The following is a 25905-nucleotide window of genomic DNA, read 5'->3' as shown; positions in this document are numbered from 1 at the left end:
GAGGCTTGGGAGTGTAGCTCATAAATATTGTTAGGATAAGCAGCCCAGTCACACCAAAGATGGCGCCTCTCTGGCTTCTCTTCGGGATTGTGCTGGCTATCTCATAGCCGGACAACGAGGGGCCATGATAACACACTCACTGGGGTATGAGCCACCCAATCAGTAAACGTCCATACTTCGTGCGATCTTCCGCTGTGAGCGGAAGCCCCCTCCTATTTTCAAACAATCCCCAGCTGCCTGATATAAAAGGGAGCGGGGCACACCGGGCATGGTGGCGTGGTGGCGCACACTTGTCATCCCTGCGCTTGGGAGGCGGAGACAGGAGGATCGGGCAGGTTTGAAGCCAGCCCCGCTGGCATAAGAGACCCTGTTTCAAAAATATAATATAGGCCGGGCGTGGTGGCGCACGCTTGTAATCCCCGCGCTTGGGAGGCAGAGACAGGAGGATCGCGCAGGTTCGAAGCCAGCCGCGCGCTGGCTTAGGAGACCCTGTTTCCAAATAAAAATGTAAAAAATAGGTCTGGGAGTGTAGCCCGGAGATAGAAGGGCTTCCAGGAACCCCAGTACCACCAAAAAAATAAAATAAAATAAAAACAAAAATATAAAATAGGTCTGGGAGTGTAGCCCGGAGGTAGAAGGGCTTCCAGAAACCCCAGTACCACCAAAAAAAAAAAAAAGGAGCGAGGCTGTCTTAATAGAACTCTTGCTTGCTTGCTTATCTCCCACGGCTGGCCTTGGGCTTTTTCTGTGCCGTACTTTCACTTTCAAATATAATTCCCCAGGATTCAACTCCCAGCACCATAAGTAAATAAATAATAACAAATAGTAAAATAGGTCTGGGCATGTAGCTGGGAGGTAGAATGATCCTGGATTAAACGTCCAGAACCCTAAATAAATAAAATAATAAATAGTAAAATAGGTTGAGAGTGTAGCTCATAGGTAGAATGCCCCTGGATTGAAGGCCCAGAATCATAAATAAATAAATAATAAATAGTAAAATAGGTCTGGGAGTGTAGCCCATAGGTTCAATCCCCAGTATGAAAAAAGTTCAAACACTTAAAAGGGGCTGGGGGCAGTAGCTCAGAGGTAAAACGTCCCTGGGTTCAATCCCGGGTACCACAAATAAACACATCATACATGCAAGCGAGTCCTTTGCAATCTAGTAGTAAGCCTGGTAAGTGTATCTCTTCCGCCCTCTCTCAAGTTCTGGGGCGGGGCCAGAGCCACCAGCCAATCAGAGGCTTGGGTTGGCCCGCGAGAACTGTCCAATCAGGAGCGCAGCCGCGCGGGAGCGGAAACCCCAAGTTCTCGCGGCGTCACTTCCGGTCGCCGCCATATTAGATGTCCCCGCGGTGCGGTGAGCGGGCCCGGGCGGCGCCGCCTGGGCGTGGGGCTGCGGCGCGCGTGTCCGGAGCCTGCGATGGTGAGTGCGGGAGGCCGGCGTCTGCGGGGCGGACTCGGCGGGCCCGCTGGCCTGGGCCGGCTGCCTCCGGCCGCGCCCGGTCCCGCCTCGGCCGCCGAGCTCGCGGGGTGGGCCCAGCGTCAGGCCTGGGAACCGCGCTCTCGAGTCCCGGGCTCTGTGGATTCGCGAGAGCGGAGAGGACAGCGTGTTGGTGTGATGGGGCCGGTTGTTCCTTTGCACTAGGATGTTTCCCCGGAACGGAAAGCCTGATTGATGAGTGGGAGTTTTTACTGTCATCCTTATTTAACAGGATTACAGCGTGTGTGTGTGTGTGTGTGTGTGTGTGTGTGTGTGTGTGTGTGTGTGTGTTGGGGAGGGGATGGAACAGCTTCAGGCCGTTGCTTTTGCATCCTCGGAGTTGGTCTTGTCAAAGTGTAATTTGTGGGAGCCGGGCGCTTGTCATCCCAGCATTCGGGAGGCTGAGACAGGAGGATCGCCGTTCGAGGACAGCCGCAGCTGCTTAGGGAGGCCCTCTGCAACTCAGAAGAACCTGTTTCAAAATAAAGAGTAAAGCCGGGCGTGGTGGCCCTCGCTTGTAATCTCTGCGCTTGAGAGGCTGAGACAGGAGGATCGCGCAGGTTCGAAGCCAGCCTCAGCTACTTAGTGAGGCTCTCAGCAACTAGTGAGACCCTGTTTCCAAATAAAGTATAAAATAGGTTTGGTGTATAGCCTGGAGGTAGAAAGCCCCTGGGTTCTGTCCCAGTACCACCAAATAAATAAATAAATAAATAAATAAATAAATAAGTAAAAATAGGGCTGGGGGTGTGGCTTGGAGGTAGGATGCCCCTGGGTTCATCCCCAGTACCACACACACCACACACACAAAAAAATCTTGTGAGGGGCTCTTGCTGGAAAGACACACTTGAAGTTCTACAAACTGCACGAAAGGTATTTGAGACTTCCTTGCGCGTGTAGCATTTTAGAAAATTGGCTTTTGCCCCAGATACTGGCACAGAGAAATGAAACTTTTGGAATTTCCTGGGGAATCTTGTTTATCACGATCCTGTTTTCAAGGCAGTATCTTTATTATAATGAGATAACTCGGGGTGCCACCGATAGATAACTTGGTAATGAGGATCGGTGACCAGGCAGAGCAAACCCATGCTTGGAACTGGCATCTGCAGGGCGACTCTGCGGTGGGAGGGGTCTTCAGAATGGATGGTGTCAGAATTGAACTGTAGGACAGCCAGCTGGTTTTGAGAATTGGTGTCAGAAAACTCTGGGTGAGTGTGCTGTCAGAAGTGAGCCTGTGGTTGAAGCAGGAAGAATTCAGTGTGTGACCGTTTCGGTTTCCCTCGCTCCCTTTCTGGGAATGAGTCCTTAGTCTCCATCTGCACAGAGAGATTCGCAAGCTTAGGAACATGTGTATGTGTTCTGAGTATGGTTCCATTGTGAGCTGTGGGTGAAGCAGGTTGCTTCCCTGAATTGTTCTCTTTTGCTTTCATTGTAGACTTGCTTTTCTCACCCAATATTATTTTTTATTTTTATTTATTTATTTATTTTTGGTGGTACTGGGGTTGGAACCCAGAGGCTTTCTACCTCCGGGCTATACTCCCAGACCTATTATATATATATAATTTTTTTTTTTTTTTTTTTTTTTTTTGGTGGTACTGGGGCTCCTGGAAGCCCTTCTACCTCCGGGCTACACTCCCACGGACTACACTCCCAGACCTATTTTTTAACTTTATGTGGAAACAGGGTCTCTTAAGCCAGCAAGGCTGGCTCCGAACCAGTGCGATCCTCCTGTCTCAGCCTCCCAAGCGCGGGGATTACTAGCTTGCGCCACCACGCCCGGCTTATTTTTTATTTTGAAACAGGGTCTGGCTCAGTCGCTGAGACTGGCCTGGAACCTGAGATCCTCTCGTCTCAGCCTCCCAAGCACTGAGATTACAAGTATGTGCCACCATACTGTGCTAAAACGGTGATAATCTTGCATGGAACCTACCTGGATCCAGTGATGGAGTCTGAAGAAGCAGTGAGAATTCTTGAAAGAAACTATTTGTTTCGGGTTAAGTTTAAATATTCCTCGAGCTGGGCGTGGTGGCGCATTCCTGGAATCCCAGCGCTTGGGAAGCTGAGACAGGAGTATTGTTGGTTCCAGGACAGCCTCAGCAGTTTAGTGAGGCTTTCTGCCTCTTTGTGAGAACCTGTCTCCAAATAAAAAAAATAAAATAGCCGGACGTGGTGGCGCACGCTTGTAATCCCCGCGCTTGGGAGGCAGAGACAGGAGGATCGCGCAGGTTCAAAGCCAGCCGTGCGCGCTGGCTTATGAGACCCTGTTTCCAAATAAAAAAGTATAAAAAATAGGTCTGGGAGTGTAGCCCGGAGGTAGAAAGGGCTTCCAGGAACCACAGTACCACCAAAAAAAATAATAATAATAAAATAAAATAAAATAAAATAGAGCTGGGAGTAGAAGGCCCCCGAGTTCCACCTCAGTGGCACACAAATAAATAAATGGTCCTTGAATTCACCCTGCTGGTGAGTAACAAGCCCGGGGCGCTTCCTGTCTCTCACTGGCCTCATCTAACTGCTACTCCAGAGGTGACCACAGAAGAAGTTGTTTGGAAAATCTTTATTGTTTAACCATGTGTTTATCATTGGTTAAACTGTGTTTACTTGATTTTTGAATTGTGAATGAGTCGAGATTGCCATTTATAGAACGCACTTACTATGCTTAAAACATTTTTTTTTTGTAATCTTTTCCCCTAAATCTGTTCATATATGATGCCAGGTAAGGCTGTACTTGACCTAGTTCACTCACTGATTTCCTGGCAGGTGGGACTTGGATTGCTGAGAGTTCATTTTGTGATGTTGTTTTCAATGTTTTCCTTGATTTTTGTGTCCAGGGCTAATGTATCATAAGTTTTATTTATTTTGGTACTGGGGGTTGAACCCAGTGGCATTCTGCCTCCAGGCTATACTCCCAATTATATGTATAATTTTTGTGGGGGGCGGGTCTGGGATTGGAACCAGGGGCATTTGACCTCCAAGCTACACCCCCTGCTGTATTTTTTATTCTTTATTTTTATTTTTTGCGGGTCTGGGGTTGGAACCCAAGGGCATTTGACCTTCGAGCTATACCCCCTGCCCTATTTTTTATACTTTTTATTTGAAACTGGGTCTCACTGAGTTGCAGAGGGCCTCACTAAGTAGCTGAGGCTGTCCGTGAACCATAATCCTCCAGGTCTCAGCCTCCCAAATGCTGGAATTACAAGCGTGTGCCACCATGCCTGGCTTACTCTTTATTTTGAAACCGGGTCTCATTGAGTTGCAGAGAGCCTCACTAAGTAGTCGAGGCTGTCCGCAAACAGCGATCCTCCGGTCTCAGCCTCCCAAATGCTGGGATTACAAGCGTGCGCCACCACACCTGGCTTTATTTTATTATTTTTGAAACAGGATCTCACTAAGTTGCTGAGGCTGGCCTCGAACCTGCAATCCCCCTGTCTCGGCCTCCCAAGTACTGACATTACAAGCGTGAGCCACCACACCGAGCTTTATGCCTATGAATTTAATAAATGAGAGAAAATCAACCATGTCCATCAATTCAATAAATGAGAGGAAATCCAGTTCCTAGAAAGAAAGAAATCAACAAAAACTCACCCAAGGATAATTGCAGTAAGTAATATTTTATGAATTGAAGACATTGAAACAGTAATTGCCCAAAGCCAGAAAAATCATGTGTTTCTAAATAAATAAATAGGGCTGGAGGTGTACCTCAGAGGTAAAATGCCCCTAGGTTCAATCCCCAGGACCAAAAAAAAAAAAAAAAATTAAACACTGATGGACATGGAATTGTTCCTAACATTCCCAGAAGATTATTTTAATGTCCATAGGATAATTAAAGATGGCATGTTTCATAGGTGTTAGGAATTTATGTGTTCGCCCTTTATTAGTTGGCTTGGGTAAATATTTATCAAGTTGATGAACCTTTGATTTCCTGTTTGCAATTTCACTGTTATTTGTTTATTTATTTATTTATTTATTTATTTATTTATTTATGGTACTGGGGATTGAATTCAGGGGCATTCTGCCTCCTGGCCTTTTTACTTTTTGTTTTGAAACAGGATTTCACTAGGTTGCTGAGTCTCACTATGTTGATGAGGCTGTTTTCAAACCTGTGATCCTCCTGTCTCAGCTTCCCAAGTTTGGAGTCCAGTGATAGACTTAATGAGACCCTGTTTCAAATTAAAAAATAAAAAGGGCTGGGAATATATAGCTCAGAGGTAGAATCCCCCAGGATTCAATTCCCAATACAAAAGGAAAAAAAACAAATCTTGTTTCACTTTGTTTTCCAAAGTGGAACACTGACTGTAGGGTTTCGATCTTCCTTCTTTTCCAAAGCACACTCTCGTTGTTTCCAGTTTCTCCCTACCTGTAGCCCGTTCTGCATTCCACAATTGACGTTAAGATGTATGTTCATTTTCACATATTTGAAATACTTAAGTCTCGTGGGGGGGGGTCAGGGTTATACGGATTAAAGACATTGAACCAGTTAACAACTGCTCAAAGCCAGAAAAACCGCGTGTTTCTAAATAAGTAAATAAATAGGGAATCCAGGGCCGTCGGCCTCTGAGTTGCATCATCAGCTCTACTTTACTTTTTAAAATTTGAAACGTAGTCTTGCTAAATTATAGACTAAGTTGCCATGGCTGGCTGCAAATTTGTAATCTTCCTGTCTAAGCCTCCCAAGCACTGGAATTACAAGCCTGCGCCACCAGGCCTGGCTGAAATTCTTCCGTGTCTGTGGGATGTTTCCTTTGACTAATGTGTCCTTTAGAAGCCGGGCGTGGTGGCGCACGCTTGTCATCCCAGCATTCGGGAGGCTGAGACCGTCGGAGGATCGTGGTTCGCGGACAGCCTCAGCTACTAAGTGAGGCCCTCTGCAACTCAGTGAGACCCAGTTTCAAAATAAAGAATAAAAAATAGGGCAGGGGGTGTAGCTTGGATGTCGAATGTCCCTGGGTTCCATCCCCAGACCCGCAAAAAAAAAGAGAAAAAAAGTGTATAGCCTCAGCAATTTATGAGCCCCTTGGAACTAGTGCAGACAGCCTAGTGAGACCCTGTGGCAAAATAAACTAAAAATTGGCTAGGGACGTGACTGGGAGGTACATGTTTATTTTATTTTATTTTTTTATTTTTGGTGGTACTGGGTTCCTGGAAGCCCTTCTACCTCCAGGCTACACTCCCAGACCTATTTTTACATTTTTATTTGGAAACAGGGTCTCCTAAGCCAGCGTGCGCAGCTGGCTTCAAACCTGCACGATCCTCCTGTCTCTGCCTCCCCTCCCAAGCGCGGGGATTACAAGCGTGCGCCCCCACGCCCAGCAATGTTTATGATTTTTTTTTTTTCTTTTGGTGGTACTGGGGGAGGAACCCAGAGGCTTTCTACCTCTGGGCTATACTCCCAGACCTTTTTTTTTTTTAATTTTTATTTATTTATTTATTTATTTATTTATTTTTGCGGGTCTGGGAATGGAACCCAAGGACATTTGAGCTACACCCCCTGCCCTATTTTTTATTCTTTATTTTGAAACTGGGTCTCACTGAGTTGCAGAGGGCCTCACTAAGTAGCTGAGGCTGTCCGCGAACCGCGATCCTCCAGGTCTCAGCCTCCCGAATGCTGGGATTACAAGCGTGCGCCACCACGCCCGGCTTTTTATATTTTTTTATTTGGAAACAGGGTCTCACTAAGTTGCTGAGAGCCTCACTAAGTAGCTGAGGCTGGCTTCGAACCCATGCGATCCTCCTGTCTCAGCCTCCCAAGTGCAGGGATTATAAGTTTGCGCCACCACGCCTGATTTTTTTTTTTTTTTTTTTTTTTTGGTGGTACTAGGGGTGGAAACCAGAGGCTTTCTACCTTCGGGCTATACTCCCAGACCTTTTTTATATTTTATTTGGAAACAGTGTCTCACTAAATTGCTGAAAGCCTCACTAAGTAGCTGAGGCTGGCTTCGAACCCGTGCGATCCTCCTGTCTTAGCCTCCCATGCGCGGGGATTACAAGCGTGCGCCACCATGCCCAGCAGTGTTTATGATTTTAAAGCCCAGTATCAGCTGGGAGTGATGGCACATACCTATCATGCCAGTACTTGTGAGGATGAGACAGGAGAATACAGGTTCAAGGTTAGCCTTAGCAACTTAGCAAGACCCTGTTTCAAAATAAAAAATAAAATAGTGTTGGGGATGTAGCTCCGATGTAGAATGTTCCTGGCTTTAATACCTCGTACAACCAAAAAAAAAAAAAAAAATTGTGTGTGTGTGTGTGTGTGTGTGTGTGTGTGTGTGTGTGTGTGTGTGTGGCAACCAAGTACTGAGTATTTGGACAGCATAGTTTGATGTGGATTTTTTAGGACATGATCCTAGGCGGCAGCACTATGAGTCTCGCCCTTCCTCCTGGGATAACGTGTGGTCTGTTTTAGGAGTCCGTGACCTTTGAGGATGTGGCCGTGAACTTCACCCTGGAGGAGTGGGCTCTGCTCGAACCTTGCCAAAAGCAGCTCTTCAGAGATGTGATGCTGGAAACGTTCGGGAACCTGGCTGCTATAGGTGAGAGTGAGGTCTTTTCCCTGCCTACTCACAGAACAACTGTGACTGGCATGTCAGTATTGTTCAGTGATTTAGAATATGGGAAGAGCATATCTTGGTGAATTTTGCCAGAATTATCACATTGTACCATGAATCTAGCAAGACTGGTGATGTTTCTGCTGTGTTATAATAAGTTGTAATGATTTTTCTGGGTCTGCGTTTTAGGAAAACAGTATGAAAATTGGGCCATTGAGGATGACTACCAAAATTCCTGGAATTTTTATCTGAGGTAATTATATAAGGTAGTTTGAATTTACAGCTAAGAGCAATATTTCTTGTGAATATTGGAGTGATCGAAAATTAGAAAAAGATAGAAATCATACAGATATGTCGAGCTCCAAATTGGTTTAATATTAGTTTACCCCCAAAAATGTATGCAGGCTCAGCATCCATAACCAGTGTCCAAAATCCACCACAAGTGACACTTTTTCTAGTAGTTTATTATACACAAACTTTGTTTCATACACAAATTGTTAAAAATGTTGTAGGGCTAATGTGGGTGTGGTGGTACACACACACCTGTCATCCCAGTTAATTGAGAGGCTGAGGCAGGAGGATTGCAAGTTCAAGGCCAGCCTGGGCAATTTAGGACTACTCCTTCTCTTAGTAAAATAGAAAGGAGGACTGGGGATGGAGCTCAGCGGTAGAGAGTCCCTGGGTTCAATCCCTAGTACCAACAAGAATAATAATAATTATACCAAGCCGGGCATCGTGGCATATGCCTGTAATCCCAGTACTTGGGAGGCTGAGACAGGAGGATTGCAGGTTCAAAGCCAGCCTCAGCAGCTTAGCAAGACCCTGTTTCCAAGTAAAATGAAAGTAGGGTTGGTGTAGCTCAGAGGTGAAACGCCTCTAGGTTCATTACTCCCCAGTACCACAAAAAAAAAAGAAAACAAATAGTAAAACACACCCGCCTGTCATCCCAGTATTTGGGAGGCTGAGACAGGAAGGTCCCAGGTTTGAGGAGCCTCAGCAAATAGTGAGACTCTTGTCAACCTAGCTGACCCTGTTTCAAAACAAAAATAAAACAGGGTTGGGTATGTAGCTGGGTATGTAGACTGCCCCTGGGTTCAATCTCCAGTACCACGTACACACACTAAAAAAGATAATGAACATAAAAAAGTATTGTAGGAAATGACCTTCAGCCCCTGGGTATAAGATATATGAAATGAAAATGAGTTTCGTTGTTTCTCTGGGACCTATCTTCAAGATGCGTTATTGTATGTAGGCAAGTATTGCAAAATCCAAAGTGCATTTTGTCCCATATGTTTTGCATAAGTAGTATTTACTTGTAATTTTTTTTTTTTTTTTTTTTTTTTTTTTTTTTTTTGCGGGTCTGGGGATGGAACCCAGAGGCATTTGACCTCCAAGCTACACACCCTGCCCAATTTTTTATTCTTTATTTTGAAACAGGGTCTCACTTGCGGAGGCCTCACTAAGTAGCGGAGGCTGTCCGCGAACCGTGATCCTCCAGTCTCAGCCTCCCAAATGCTGGGATTACAAACGTGCGCCCGGCTTATTTACTTGTATTTAATGTGACATAGATCTTCATTGGTAACAAAATACATAACTTGGAAGCAACATTAAGAAACCCAGTAGCCAGATGTGGTGGTGCACGCTTGTGATCCCAGCATTTGGGAGGCTGAGACAGGGGGATTGCAGGTTCACAGCCAGCTCCAGCAACTTAGTGCGGCCCTCTGCAACTTAGCAAAGTTAAAAAATAAAAAAATAATAAATATAATAAAAATTAAAAATTAAATAGGGTTGGCTGTGTACCTCAGAGGTACACAGAATTCCCCTGGGTTCATCTCTAGTACCCTCCCCCCAAAAAAAGAAACAGAAACCTAATATAAGCTGGGCATTGTGGTGCATTTCTCTAATCCTATTACTTGGGAGGCTGAGACAGGAGGGATCGCAGGTTTAAGGCCAGCTTCAGCAATTTAGTGAAGCCCTCAACAACTTAGTGAGACCCTGTTTTAAAATAAAAAATAGGGCTGGAGATGTAGTTCAGAGATAGAATGACCCAGTTTCCTGTCGATAGTACCAAAAAAATGAAATCTGATATGAATATTGCTCTTTTGGCAATTTCTGTCCTCAAGTCCTTTTGCAAAAAAAAAAAAGTCTTAGAGGATATAAAATCAGTACTATGGTAAATCATTAACTAACTCTTAGTACTATACTTTTTATTTTTCCCAGAAGTCAAGTAATACAGAGACTTGGCAGTCACAAAGAAGGCATTAAAGGTGATGAAGACTTCAGCTCGATTCTCTATCCTGTTGTGAAGAAGGAAACTATTCCTGGAGTGTGTGCAGAAGTCCTCTTTGGTGACCCGGCCCTACCTGTGCCCCTGACTTACCCTGGACTCACAGCTGATGGTTATCAGGAGTATGGAGAGAAGCCATATAAGTGTAGGGAACATGAGGAAGCCTTCCGTTGTACCCAGTACTTTCAGAACCATGAAAAAACTCACACCGGACAGAAATTCTATCTACGTATGCAAAGTGAGAAAGCCTTTAGGTTTTTCAGGTTTTTTCGAACACATAAGAAAAATTCCACAGGAGAGAAACCCTATGTCTGTAAGCAATGTGGAAAAGCCTTTAGTTCTTACAGCTACCTTAAAAGACATGAACAAATTCACAGTGGAGAGAAACCGTATATATGTAAGCAGTGTGGGAAAGCCTTTAGTTTTCTCCGGTACCTTCAGAAACATGAAAGAACTCACAGTGGAGAGAAGCCTTATGTTTGTAAACAATGTGGGAAAGCCTTTACTTTCCTCAGCTATCTTCAGAAACACGAGAAAATTCACAGTGGAAAGAAACTCCATATGTGTAGGCACTGTGGAAGAGCTTTTCATTGTCTCTATTACCTACAGATACACGAAAGAACTCACACTGGATACAGACCCTATGTATGCAAGCAGTGTGGAAAAGGCTTCCACTCTTCTCGTCACGTTAAAATACATGAACGAATTCACAGCGGAGAGAAGCCCTATGTCTGTAAGCAGTGTGGGAAAGGCTACAGTCATCCCAATTCCTTCAGAAAACACGAGAAAACTCACGCTGAAGAGGGAGCCTACATTTGTAAGCAGTGTGGAAAAGCCTTCAGCGAGTCGACTTCATTTCATAACCATAAAAAAATTCACAATGGCGAAAAGCCTTTCGTGTGTAAGCAGTGTGGGAAAGCCTTCTCTTCTTCACGTTACATTCCAATACATGAAAGGATTCACCGTGGAGAGAAACCCTATATATGTAAGCACTGCGGGAAAGCCTTCAGTTCTTCCACCTACATTCACATCCATGAGAAAAGCCACACTGGAGAGAAGCCCCATGCCTGTGAGCAGTGCGGCAAGGCCTACTATGACCACAGGTCCTTGCGAAAACACGAGCGGGCCCACAGTGAGATAAAAGCCCACGTCTGCAAGCAGTGCGGGAAAGCCTTCAGTTCTTCCACCTACATTCACATCCACGAGAAAAGCCACACTGGAGAGAAGCCCCATGCGTGTGAGCAGTGCGGCAAGGCCTACTATGACCACAGGTCCCTGAGAAGACATGAAAGGACTCACACCGGATTGAAAGACTTTGTGTGCAAGCAGTGTGGGAAAGCCTTCATTTATTCCAGTTCTCTTAAAAAACATGAAAAGACGCACACGGGCGAGAAGCCCTACGTGTGTCAGGAATGCGGGAAAGCCTTCAGCCAGTCCAGTCATATTCTCAAACATCAGAGAACTCACGCTCGGCAGAAGCCCTATGACTGCAAGCAGCGTGGGCGAGTTTTCTCTGCTTACAGTTCCCTTTGATGCCAGGCAAGGATGCGCTGTGGAGAGAATCCCTAAGGGTATAACCAGTTGGGGAATCTTTTCAATCTCCGTAGTCCCTTTAAACACGACCACAGTGGATGGCAGCCATAAATAGCAAATGTAGAGAACTTCATCATCCCGTGAACTTTAATGCAAGCGTGAGGCGCCGTGGTAAGAATCTGTACTGTAAAGGACGTGAGAACACGCATAGTCATCCCGGTGCAGTAGGTATAAAGATCCAGAAATGGAAAAGTTGCGCCCAAATCTTCAGTTGGTCTCTGTGCCAGAAGTTACATTATAGCCCTATGATTGGAATACTCTAAAAGTTCCGTAAAATTGCATCAAGTAGTCCTATAAATGCAATTAATATTTGAGAGTTTGATGCAGAATAATTTGTTTAGGAAATGTATGATCTGAATGAAATATACTAAAATTTATAAATATATTATGTTCATCAGCCACTCTTTTTTTTTTTTTTTTTTTGGCGGGAGGTACTGGAGATTGAACCCTTTTTTTTTTTTTTTTTTTTTGTGGTACTGGGGGTGCAACCCAGAGGCTTTCTATCTCCGGGCTATACTCCCAGACCTTTTCTTTTTATATTTTATTTGGAAACAGGGTCTCAGTAAGTTGCTGAGAGCCTCACTAAGTAGCCGAGGCTGGCTTCGAACCCGTGCGATCCTCCTGTCCCAGCCTCCCGAGCGCGGGGATGACAAGCGTGCCCGCCGCGCCCGGCTCCCTCTTTTTGTTTAGCACGGTCTTTCTAGATTGCTGAGAGTCCCCATTGCTGAGGCTGTGCTCAAGCCTGCGATCCTCCTGTCTCAGCTTCCTAAGTATTAGATTCCAGGCACGCACCACCATGCCTGGCTGTGGTGATGAATTTTTGCACACACTATAACTGAGTGAGTCTTCAGAAAGAGAATTCGCCACATGGTGACATCATTGGTGTCTGTGTTATGGGATGATGGCTTTGCAATGTGTCAGGCGCCTCCCTCGGACATGCCACGGGGTTCATGCAATTCTGCGCTAATCACAGTTCTTATCTACAAGACAAGGTTGCAGTGTATCTTAGAGTAAGGGAAACTTAGTTGATGAAAAGTGGCAGTCCCATTACTGAAGAGGGAAAATTGTCTCCTTTTTTATGGTTCAGAATGTGTTTCGTTCCACCAACTTAGATATGTTTGTACAATAGATCTCTGTTTTTATTTTGGTCCATCCTGGTCAGTAAAAAATACTGCTATCAGAGCCGGGCGTGGTGGCGCACGCTTGTAATCCCAGCTTGTAATCCCAGCGCTTGGGAGGCCGAGACAGGAGGGTCACGTGGGTTCAAAGCCAACCTCAGCTACTTAGTGAGACCCTGTTTTCAAATAAAATATAAAATAGGTCTGGGAGGATAGCCCGGAGGTAGAAGGCCCCTGGGTTCCATCCCTTGTACCACACCAAAAAAAGAAAATACTGCTGTCAGCAGTCTTTTGACACACATCTCTGTGTCTGTCTGTCTGTCTGTCTGTCTGTCTGTCTCTCTCTCTCTCTCTCTCTCTCTCTCTCTCTCCTCTCTCTCTTCCTCCCCCTCCCTCTCTTTCTCTTCCTCCCCCTCCTTCTCTCTCTCTCTTCCTCCCCCTCCCTCTCTCTCCCTCTGTCTCTCTTTTTTGTGTGTGTGATTCTGGGGATAGAACCTAGGGATACTCCCTCTGAGCTAAACCCCAAGCCCTTTCTATTTTTTGTTTTGAATCATAGTCTCACAAGTCTTCTGAGACTGGTTTCCAACCTGTAGCCTTCCTGTCTCAGCCTCCCAAGTGCTGGGATTACAGGTGTGCACCACTGTGCCCACTTACTTGCCAGTTTCTACATTCATACAAAGCTGGCATGGTGGTACATGCCTATGATCCCAGTACTTGGGGAGGCTGAGACAGGTGGATCACAGATTCCAGGACGGCCTTAGCAACATTAAGACTGAGCAACATTGTGAGACCCTATTTCCAAACAATAAAATAAAGGGTCTGGGGGTGTAACTCAGAGGTCGAATGCCTCTGGGTTCAATCTCCAGTACCACAAACACAAATCCATATCATGAATATTAAAATTTGCTTGTGTACGTTATGTGTACAGCAAAAAAACAGTCTCCTACTTTCACATTCAAAGATCAAATTCAGCCGGGCATGGTGCACACGCTTGTAATCCCCTGTGTTTGGGAGGCGGAGACAGGAGGATTGCACAGGTTAGAAGCCAGCCTCAGCTACTTAGGCTCAGCAACTTAGACCCTGTTTCCAAATAAAATATAAAATAGGTCTGGGAGTATAGCCCTGAGGTAGAAAGCCCCTGGGTTCCACCCCCATTAACACCAAAAAAATAAAAACAAAGATCAGATTCAGTATCTTTGTCTCTCTTTTTTTCCCCCCAGTACTGGGGATGGAAACCAGGGGCATTCTACCTCCAAGCGACACCCACAGCCCTATTTTTTTATTCTTTATTTTGAAACAGGGTTTCACTGCATTGCAAAGGGCCTCACTAAGTAGCTGAGGCTGGCCACAAACCGTGAACCTCCTGTCTCAGCCCCCCAAATGCTGGGATTACAAGTGTGCACCACCACACCCAGCTTTTGTGTCATTTAACTCCTTAATGTTGGTGTGAAACAGATGAATTACTTGGAATGGCAAGTAGAGGCCTATGGCCAGTGACTGCAAGATCAGGCCTACCTTGAGCTGGCAAAGGGAGGGTCCTGCAGTTCCCTCCGGGCATCCAGGCAGCTGTCTCCTGCAGGTGACCCCAGATTCCTCTCAGCAGCTGCATAGGAGTGTTGACAGACAAGCTGAGCACTGAGAAGCAGGAGGCCCACATGCAGATGCTGTTTAGAATCCAGCCCCTCTCTGAGATTGGAACACTGGTTTCCCTGGGTCAGTGGTTTTTATAGGTTATTTCTTGCATATAGAGAGCTGCTGGAGTCAATCATTAACTTGTATAGATGAAGAAAATCTGAAAGCCAGACTTAGACTCAGTCTCCTAGACAAAGGGTTGTTTTGTTGTTGCTGGTTTTTGCAGTATTGTACTGGGGATGGAACCCAGGGGCATTGTACCTCCAAGCTACACCCCAGTCCTATTTTTTTTTTTAGTCTTTTTTTTTTTTTTATCTCTTGAAACAGGGTCTGAGTTGCAAAGGGCCTCATTAAGTAGCTGAGGCTCTTTGCCAACCATGATCCTCCTATCTCCACCTCCCAAACGCTGGGATTACAAGTGTGCGCCACCATGCCCAGGATAGACAGAGGGTTTCTGAATTTGACATTTTCCTTAGGTCAGAGCCTTAATGTGACTCTAGGTGATGAGTCCTTCCAAGGTGTGAAAGGACTGAATTTTCACTTTTGTGTGTGTGTGTGTGTGTGTGTGTGTGTGTGTGTGTGTGTGTGCGCGGGTTTGGGGATGGAACCCAGGGGCATTGGACCTCTGAGCTATACCCCCTGCCCTTTTTTTTTTTTTTTTTTTTGGTGGTACTGGGGGTGGAACCCAGAGGCTTTCTACCTCCAGGCTATACTCCCAGACCTTTTTTTATATTTTATTTGGAAACAGGGTCTCACTAAGTTGCTAAGAGCCTCAATAAGTAGCTGAGGCTGTCCGTGAACCACAATCCTCCAGTCTCAGCCTCCTGAATGCTGGGATTACAAGCGTGCGCCACCACGCCCGGCTCACAATTTTCATATTCTGAGGAGACAGCGGGGCACAGTGACCTTCCAGAGTGACATCCTTAGGTGTCCATGCCTTAGCAATAGGGAGGGACACTGGTCCTCTTTTTGGGTTTTCTTTTTTTTTTTTTTGTACTGGTGATTGAACTTAGGAGCATTCTACCTCTGAGCTACACCCTCACCCCTATTTTATTTTTATTTTGAAACAGGGTCTTGCTAGGTTGATGAATCTCACTACTTGGTAAGGCTGGCATGAGTCTGTGATCCTCCTGTCTCAGCTGCCAAATACTAGAATTACAAGCACGGGCCACCATTTCCTGCCAATGACTTTTTTTCCCCCTTGTACCAAGAATCAAACCCAGGGCCTTAAGTATGCTAGGGAAACACTCTACCACTAAGCTACATCCCCAGCCCTCTTTATTTTATTCATTTATTTATTTTTGGTACTGGGGTTTGAACCCAGGGACATTCTACCACCGAGCTACACCCCTAGCCCTTTTTATTATTTTGAAACAGGGTCTCACTGAGTTGCTGAGTAACTCAGAACCTGCAATCCTGTATCAGCCTCCCAAGCACTGGAATCATAGGTATATGCCACCATGCCCAGCCTCAGGCCCTCCTTTCTGTTTCCCTGGTGTGGTATGAGCTCAATAGTCATATCCTTGGGATCCTATCTCTGGAACTTCCTAAGCACATGTATGTTCCCAGTTGGGGTCCCAGGAGGTATCTCCAAGGGAAACCTCAATTCAGATTCTCACCACAGTTTAGTTTTGGGCATTGAAAGTTGTGTCCAGGGGTGTTCTACCTCCAAGCTACACGCTCAGTCCTCTATTTTTTACTTTGGAACAGAGTCTCACTAAGTTCCTGAGGCTGGCCTTCAGCCTGTGAACTTCCTGTCCCTGCCTCCTGATATTGGGTTTATTGGCACGTACTATGCCACTGCACTCCACAACAGGATAGAACTAAAGGATTAGTTAGCATGGACAGAAAGATTTGTTGTAAAAGTCATAAGGACACAAACTGGGCTTGGTAGTGCATACTTACAATCCCAGTACTTGGGAGGCTGAGCAGATTCACAACCAGACTCAGCAGTGTAGCAAGGCCCCCTCCGCAACTTGGTGAGACCCTGTTTCAAAATAAAATAGGGCTGGGGAGGGCAGTGTAGCTCAGCGGTAGAAGGAATGCCCGAGTTCAATCCCCAGGACCAAACACATACACAGAGGGTGTCGGAGAGGTGCTCTGGGTACGCCTGCCTGGGAAAGGGCAGGACTTTGGAGGCCTTGGACACCTTAGAAGTTTGCAGCGTTTAGTGCCTCTGCCATAGTTTTTTGTTTTTGTTTTTCATCAGTACCTGTAGTAATTTCTAACTCCTCCAGTGGCGGGGGTATTCCTGGTCAAGCAAGCATGCTGGACGGGTGGGGGCATTTTGGACCTGGGCTGCAGTTTAGGCGCACTTAGCTTGCCCAATCAGGTGTTACGGTTCTCTGGGCTCTATCTGCCAGTTCAGCCACTCCTGGTACCTTTTTTTTCTTTTTCTTTTTTTGGGGGGGTGGTGCTAGGGTTCCTGGTAGCCCTTCTACCTCCGGCTACACTCCCAGACCTAAATACACACACACACACACACACACACACACACACACACACACATATATGTGTATATATATATATATATATATATATATATTATTATTATTATTATTTTAATGGTTGCTCCTAACCAGCGCGATCCTCCTGTCTCCGCCTCCCAAGCCAGGGGATTACAAACGTGCGCCACCACGCCCGGCTTACCTTTCTTTTTTATTTACCCCATTTTGGGGGGAGGAGCAGGAAGAGCTTGTTGCAGGAGGTTTTGGTCCATGGATAACAAGAAGCAGACGCGGGATTGGGACATGGCAGGTCTTATTCACCGGTGAGGCTGAGAGCGCCAAGCTCTGAGCCCCTGAGCTTTGAACATGCAAGTTCTTTTATACAACTGGTAACTTTCAGAAGGGAGGGGTGAGCGTGAGGTGTGTTTTGCCTCGCACATGCAAGATGCAGAAGCAGAACAGCAGTTCGTCTGTGCATTGTGTCTCTTTTCTCTAGCAGTCGTGTTTCTTACCTTGCAGTTTTAGCTGCCCAGAGAGGCCCAGCTTTGTTCGTCTTGAGAGAGGGTCTGGGAAAAGGGCCTTATTCTGAGTTCTGAGGCTTCGAGCCAAGAGCTGTTCTCAAGAACATAGCTGGGATCCTGCCTCCAGCCTACTGAGTAGTGAGAAGACGGTGTCACTTCACGTCCTGCTTAAAATTAATTATCCCAAGGCTGGGTAGGTCAGGACCCGGGCGGGAGCCTGGGCTGGGAAACACAGAAGCTGGGGTCCGCCGCTAGGCGCCACCCCGCCGGGGAGCGGGCCTCCGTGCTGTCACTCAGGCCGGGGGGCGGGCCTTCCGCCGGCCCTTTCCGGAAGCAGGGGCGGGACTTCTCGGGACAGCACTTCCGGTCTGCGGCACTCAGCGCCTGGGGGCGTCTGGCCGCGGAGCTGGGAGGCCGGTTGCTCATCGCCCGGCGCCCTCCGACGACGACGCGCTGTATCGGGAGGACTTGGCTGCCCTCGACGCCGGGAATGGTGCGTGTGCCGCCGGGCGAGGAGGGCTGGGAGGGCGCGGGCGTCGCTGGGGACGAGTGTGGCCGGGAGACCCGCTGGGGCGGCCGGGGCGGGCCTCCCTGGCCCCTCCCAGGTTACGCTTTTCCCCTGAGCCTTTCGGATGTGTGGGGAGCAGGTGTCACACCCACGGGCCGCCCCCCAGCAAGCCTCTCGCCAGGCGTGGGAGGCCTGCACCCGGTCCCTCCGTGTCCCTCCAGCGAAAAACCTTGGAGGGCTGGCGTGGGGGCGCACGCCTGGAGTCCCAGTTCTTGGGAGGCTGAGACAGGAGGATCACGGTTTCGATGCCAGCCTCAGCAACTTAGCGAGGCCCCCAGCAACTTGGTGAGACCCTATTTAAGAAGGGGGGCCTGAGGGTGTAGCTCGGCTTGAGAATGCAAGGGTTCAATCCTGAGCCAGTCAGTTCTCGCCCTCCTCTCCCCCCCATACACACACACACACACACACACACACACACACACACACACACATTTTTGTCCTTAACCAGGGTTTCCATTACTCCTATACATTTTGGTGGTCACGTAGTTAGATGCTGGTATTGAGGGGACAAGATTAAAATAATTCGCAGCCAGCCTCAGATCCTTCTGTCTCAGCCTCCCAAGTGCTGGGACTACTAGCGTGGGCCACTACCCCTGACTCCTATTTTATTTTTTATTTTGAAACAAAGTCTCACTGAGTTGCAAAGGACCACACTAAGTTGCTGAGGCTGGCCTTGCACCTCCAATTCTCCTATCTCGGCTACCCAAGTACTGAGATTACAAGTGGGCGCCACTACACCTGGCTGGATATTTTCTCTTTTAAAAGGAGTGGTGGAACCCAGCATGGTGGCACACACTTGTAATCTCAATATTAAGGAGGCTGACACAGAAAGATCACAGGTTTGCGGCCAGCCTCAGGAACTTGTGAGGCCCTCTGCAACTTAATGAGACCCTGTTTCAAAAACAAAAGAAAAATTGGGTTGAGGGTGGAGCTCAGAGGTAGAATGCCCCTGGATGCAATCCCTAGTAACACACACACGCGTGTGCACGCGCACACACACACACACACGGATTGTGGCAACACATACCTGTAATCCTAGTACTTTGGAAGCTGAGACAGGAGGATTGCAGGAAGGCTAGCATCAGCAACTTAATGAGGCCCTCCACAACTTAGACCTTGTTTCAAAATAAAAAAAATAAGCCAGGTGTGGTAGCACACACTTGTAATCCCAGTACTTGGGAGGCTGAGACAGGAGGATCACAGGTTCGTGGCCAGCCTCAGCTACCTAGTAAGGCCCTGTCTCAAAGAATACAAAATAGGGCTGGGGGTGTATCTCAGAGATAGAATGCCCCTGGGTTCAATCCCAGTACTGCAAAACAAACAAGTAAATAAATAAATAGTGCTTACTGAGGCTGAACAGGACTTTGACGGGAGCATTATAACAGGGGAAGCCTCAACTGCGAGGTCTGCAGAAGTCTCAGTAGTGGGACAGAGAAGGCTTTTCTTTCTAGGGAGGAGCAAAGAAGCAGTAGAAAGAAGGTGGGAGAGGAGAGGACGGTGAGAGGTGGAAAGTCAGCTCTTGCTCAGGGAAACTTCCCCCAAAGTCAGCACGTCCAGGCCAAAAGCGGGTCAGATGGAGCCCGGCAGGCAGGAGAGAAACCTAAGTTTGGTTAACAAGATTTGGTTCGTACTAATCAGTTCAAATTAACTGGCTAGTTTTATCCAGGTTGTTAAAGTTGTCGGCATGGAATTGCTTGTAATATTCCTATGTTCTTTTAATGTTCGTGGGGTTGGTGTCAGTGGCTCCTCAGATATTGGTTATTCCTGTGTTTTCTCACTTTGTCAGTTAGTTTAGCTGAGGTTTTGCGTTTTCAGAGAAACAGGTTTTGGCTCTGTTGACTTCCTTTGTGACTAGGGATTGAACCCAGGGTCATTCTACCCTCAAACTACACCCCTAACCTTTTTTTTTTTTTTTAATTTTGAAACAGGGTCTTGCTAAAGGTCTTGCTAAGTTACTGAGGCTGTGGTCTCAAACATGTGATCCTCCTGTCTCAGCCTCCCAAGTACTTGTGGATTTTACTTTAATTTGCTCTTTGTATTTTCCTTCATTTGTCCTCTTTTTCACTGTTTGAATTGGAATCAGCATGCTTTTATTCCTTTAGTTTTCCAGAGTAGAAGTTTATTTAGATATTTATTCTTTTTTAATATGTTCTTCATTGCTTTTTTTTTATATTTTTATTTATTTTTTGGTAGTACTGGGGGTGGAACCCAGGGACTTTCTACCTCCAGGCTATACTCCCAGACCCATTTTATATTTTATTTGAAAACAGGGTCTCACTAAGTTGCTGAGAGCCTCACTAGGTAGCTGCTGCTGGCCTTGAACCTGCGCGATCCTCCTGTCTCAGCCTCCCAAGTGCGGGGATTACAAGCATGGGCCACTACGCCCGGCTCATTCATTGCTTTAAATTTCTTCCTAAGCAGTGCCCTTCATATATTCCCAACATTTTTATAAGATGTATGTTCACTTTGATGTACTTTGAAAAATTTAAATTTCTGTTGACTCCTTTTTTTTTAACTGGAGTTTGAACCCAGCTACATTTTACCTCTGAGCTACACTCCCAACCCTTTTGCTGAGGCTGCTGAGATCTTCCTGTCTCAGCCTCCCAAGTACTGGGATTATAAGCTTGTGCCCCCATGCCCAGCTTGAATGAGCATTTCTTAAAATACCAATTCTCAAGACTGTTGACATTAAGTCTACGATACACACTAGGTAGTAGGACTTTGATACATGATTGCTGTGTGTGTGTGTGTGTGTGTGTGTGTGCGCGCGCTACTGAGGATTAAACCCAGGAACATTCTATTTCTGAGCTCTACTTCCAGCACTATGTTATTCTTATTTTGAAACTGGGTCTCACTGACTTGCAGAGGGCCTCACTAAGTTAAGATGCCGAGTCTGGCCGTGAACCTGTGATCCTTCTGTCTCAGTCTCCTAAGTTCTCTACCAGGATTCCAAGCCTGCACCACCATGCCGAGCGGACACGAGCTTACCTCTCATACCAGGAGACATCAGGGATGCCCGGCCGCACATCTGAATTCACCAATGAGAAAGGTGTTCCCATTGTGCGGCCTCTATATGGCAGTGTTCAAATTTAGCATCAGAGAAGCTGTGTGAGAGGACTCGAGCGTGGACAGAGAGAAAGAATGAAGCGCCAGGTGTGGTTATATAATAAGAAAAAAGGATCTGACACCCAAGTCATGCAGTAAACGCTCAGAGTCCACAGCCGTGCGACTTTGTTATGTATGGAGTGTAGGCCACCGGGGGCCGTCCGTCCGTCTCCCTCTTCCTCCTGAACACATATTTGGGGCTTGTAGGAGTCGGTGACCTTGGAGGACGTGGCTGTGTGCTTCTCCGTGGAGGAGTGGGCTCTGCTGAGTCCTTCCCAGAAGAAGCTCTACCGAGATGTGATGCAGGAAATCTCCCGGAACCTGGCCGCCGTGGGTAAGGGTGACTCGATCCTTCCCTCAGTCATTTAGGGAACGGATGCTCCTTGCTTATCGGCGCTGCTTGACGATTTGCTCCGCAAGCCTCCTTCTCCCTCTCCTCCTTCCTCCCCAGTCCTCTTCCACTTTTCCGCTGGTCTCTCTTCTCATTTATTGGAAGAGCCTTTTGTTATCTGAAGTGCCTTATGTTTCCAATATTCTCTTTAGCTTCCACACATAAGCAAAAACATAGAACCCTTGTCTTTTTTTTTTTTTTTTTGGTACTGGGGATGAAACCCTTCTACCTCCGGGCTATACTCCCAGACCCATTTTTATATTTTTCTTTGGAAACGGGGTCTCTTAAAGCAGCAAGGCTGGCTTCGAACCTGCGTGATCCTCCTGTCTCCGCCTCCCAAGCCGGGGATTACAAGCGTGCGCCACCATGCCCGGCTTGTTCTTTATTTTGAAACCGGGTCTCACTGAGTTGCAGAGGGCCTCACTAAGTAGCTGAGGCTGTCCGCGAACCGCGATCCTCCGGTCTCAGCCTCCCGAACGCTGGGATTACCAGCGTGCGCCGCCGCGCCCGGCTCCCCCTTGTCTTTCTGAGGCTAGCTCATCTCACTTAGCCTAATATTCTCCAGTTCCATATTCATTTTCCTGCAATTAACATAATTTTGTTCTTTTTTTTTTTTTTTCCTTGTGATGCTGGGGATTCAACACAGGGGTATTCTACCTCCAAGCTGTACCTCCAGCCCTATGTAATTTTTTATTAGGAAACAGGGTCTTGCTACGTTGCTGACAACCTCACTAAGGTGTTGAGGCCAGTTTCGAATCTGCAAACCTCTTGTCTCAGCCTCCAAGCGCTACGACTACAGGCACCAACCACCTTGCCCAGCAATTTTGTTCTTCTTTATGGCTGAGTAAAATACCATTGTGTGAGCCAGGTGTGGTGAAATCCTAGTACTTAGGAGACAGAGACAAGACAGGAAGATCACAGCTCTGAGACCAGCCTCAGTGATTTAGTGATACTCTCAGCAACCTAGTGAAACTCTGTTTCAAGACAAAGAATAAAAAGGGCTGGGGCTCTAGATTGGAGGCAGAATGCCCCTGGTTCAGTGTCCAGAACCACACACACAAAACAGTTGCACTGTGCATAAATACCACATTTTGTTTGCTCTTTATATGTTAGTGGACATGTAGGTTAGTTCCATGATTTAACTACTGTGAATTCTGTTGCTATAAACAAAGATATGCATGTCTGGCTACAGTATTCTGACTTTAATTCTTCCTTTTTGTTTTAGTGGGTTTAAAATCAGGGGAATTTTTCTGAGCCACACCCACAGTCCTATTTTATTTAATTAATTTATTTATCAATTTATTTATTTATTTTTGCTAGAATCCAGGGGTGTTCTACCTATAAGCTACACCTCCAGTACCTATCCCAAGTACTAGGATTATAGGCATGCACCACCACGCCTGGCTATTTTTTATTTCAAAAGAGTCTTACTCCATTCCTAAAGTTCTTCCGAAGTTGCTGAGGCTGGCCTCAAACCTGTGATCCTTCTGTCTCAGTCTCCCAAGTACTAGACTTACAGGTGTGTACCACCACACCCAGCTTAGTGTTAAATTTTTTGAGTTCTAGAATATGAAAAGAGAATACTAGCCTCGCATAATGATGTGTTTCTATAATCCCAGTACTTAAGAGGCTAAGACAAGAGGATCACAGGTTCAAAGCCAGCCTCAGTATCTTAGCAAGGCCTTCAGCAACTTAGCAAAATGCTGTTACCATAATAATAATAATGAAGAAGAAGGAGGAGGAGGAGGAGGAGGAACCACCAGGCATGGTAGAACACGCTTGTAATCCCAGCATTTGGGAGGCTGAGAAAGGAGGATCACGGTTCGCAGCCAGCCTTAGCTACTTAGTTAGCCACTTAGTGAAGCCCTTTGCGACTCAGTGAGACCCTGTTTCAAAATAAAGAACAAAAAATTGGGCTGGAGTTGTAACTTGGAGGTAGAACGCCCCCGGCTTCCATCCCCAGTACTGCAAAAAGAAAAAGAAGAAAAAATAGGCTGGTCATAGCAGCACATGCCTATAATTCCAGTACTTGGGAGGCTGAGACAAGAGGATCACAAGTTGGCAGCCGGCCTTAGCAACTTGGTGAGGCCCTCTGCAACTTAGTGAGACTCTGTTTCAAAATAAAGAATAAGATAGGGCTGGGGTTATAGCTCGCTGATATAATGCTTCTGGGTTCAATCACCAGTACTACAAAAATAAAAATAAAAAAGGCAATGCTTCGGTGTATAAATTTGTCATGGTCATAATGTAATATGAACCTACAACCTTAATTTTTTTTTTTTTTTTCGGGTCTGGGGATGGAACCCAGGGGCATTTGACCTCTGAGCTACACCCCCTGCCCTGTTTTTAAGAAACAGGGTCTCACTGAGTTGCAAAGGACCTCACTAAGTAGTTGAGGCTCTCCGTGAACCACGATCCTCCAGTCTCAGCCTCCCAAATGCTGGAATTACAAGCGTGCACCACCACGCCCAGTTTATAATTATTTTTTCATCGGTGCATTGTAGTCATGCATCTTAATGGGAAATAAGACGGTAGAGACATAACGTGCACACATCATTCATTTGGCCCTTCCCCAGTTCCCACCCCATTTCCTCCCCACTGCCTCCTCATGTTTGGCTTAGTTATTGACTTTGATGTTTGTGAATGTACGTCATGTACATTAGGAGATTTCCCTCTTCCCATTACCCCCTTAGTTAGGTCACCCTATTTGTTCATGTATGGTTTCTCCTTCTTTGTCTAGAGTTCCTCCTATGACCCTTTTTTCTCCTGCGCTTCTGCATATTAGGGAGAGCATCTGATTTTTTACTTTTATGACTCATTAATCTCTCACTTAGTATAATGTTCTCTAGTTCCATCCATTTCTCCAAAAATTTTGTTCTTTTTTTTATGGCTGAGTAGAATTCCATTGTTTTGTAATCCATATATATCCCATAATTTTGTAATCCAGTCATCTGTTGATGGACATCTTGGCTGGTTCCATAGTTTGGCAATTATGAATTGTGTGGCTATGAACATAGATATGCATGCACTAGTTTGGTAGTCAGGTTTCCATTCTTTTGGGTAAATACCCAGAAGTGTTATTGCTGGATCATATGATACGTTTGTTCCCTTTCTTCTGAAGCTCCCCCATACTGTTTTCTAACATGATTACACTAATTACAATTCTACCAACAGTCTATTAGAGTTCCTATTTCTCCACATCCTCACCAGCATTTGTTGTCGTTTGTGGGTTTTTTTTGTTTTTGTTTTTGTTTTGTTTTGTTTTTGTTTTGTTTTTTGTGGTACTGGGGTTCCTGGAAACCCTTCTACCTCCGGGCTACACTCCCAGACCCATTTTTATACTTTTTTATATGGAAACAGGGTCTCTTAAGCCAGCACAGATGGCTTTGAACCTGCGCCATCCTCCTGTCTCCGCCTCCCAAGTGTGGGGATTACAAGTGTGCGCCACCACGCCCAGCTGTTGTTTGTAGGTTTTTGTTTGTTTGTTTGTTTGTTTGTTTTGTGGGTCTGGGGACGGAACCCAGGGGCATTCGACCTCCAAGCTACACCCTCTGCCCTAATTTTTATTCTTTTATTTTGAAACCGGGTCTCACTGAGTTGCAGAGGGCCTCACTAAGTAGCTGAGGCTGTCCAAGAACCGCGATCCTCCGGTCTCAGCCTCCCGAATGCTGGGATGACAAGCGTGCGCCACCACTCCCGGCTTTGATGTTTGTGTTTTTAATGATTGCCATTCTAGTTGGAGTTAGGTGAAATCTTAGGGTAGTTTTGATTTTAATCTCTCTGACTACTAATGATGTTGAACATTTTTTCATACATTTATTGACCATTTTAATTTCTCTCTCTCTCTCTCCATATATATATTTATTTGGTGGTACTGGGGTTCCTGGAAGCCCTTCTACCTTAGGGCTACACTCCCAGACCTATTTTATATTTTTATTTGGAAACAGGATCTCTTAAGCAAGCGTGGCTGGCTTCGAACCTGCGCGATCCTCCTGTCTCTGCCTCCCAAACGTGGGGATTACAAGCGTGTGCCACCACGCCCGGCTATAATTTTTTATAATGTATAATTCATAATTATTTTTCTGGGTCTACATTTTAGGACAAAAATGGAAAGGCCAAAACATTGAAGATGAGTACAAAACTCCCAGGAGAAATCTAAGGTAATTGCGCTTACAAGAGAAAGCAGTGTTACTCAAGAAGTTTTGAATGACAGGAGATAGT

The sequence above is a fragment of the Muscardinus avellanarius genome (genome assembly GCF_963383645.1).
Source record: "Muscardinus avellanarius genome assembly, chromosome: 18".
Classification (NCBI taxonomy): domain Eukaryota; kingdom Metazoa; phylum Chordata; class Mammalia; order Rodentia; family Gliridae; genus Muscardinus; species Muscardinus avellanarius.
Note: the sequence above shows the minus strand (reverse complement) of the source record.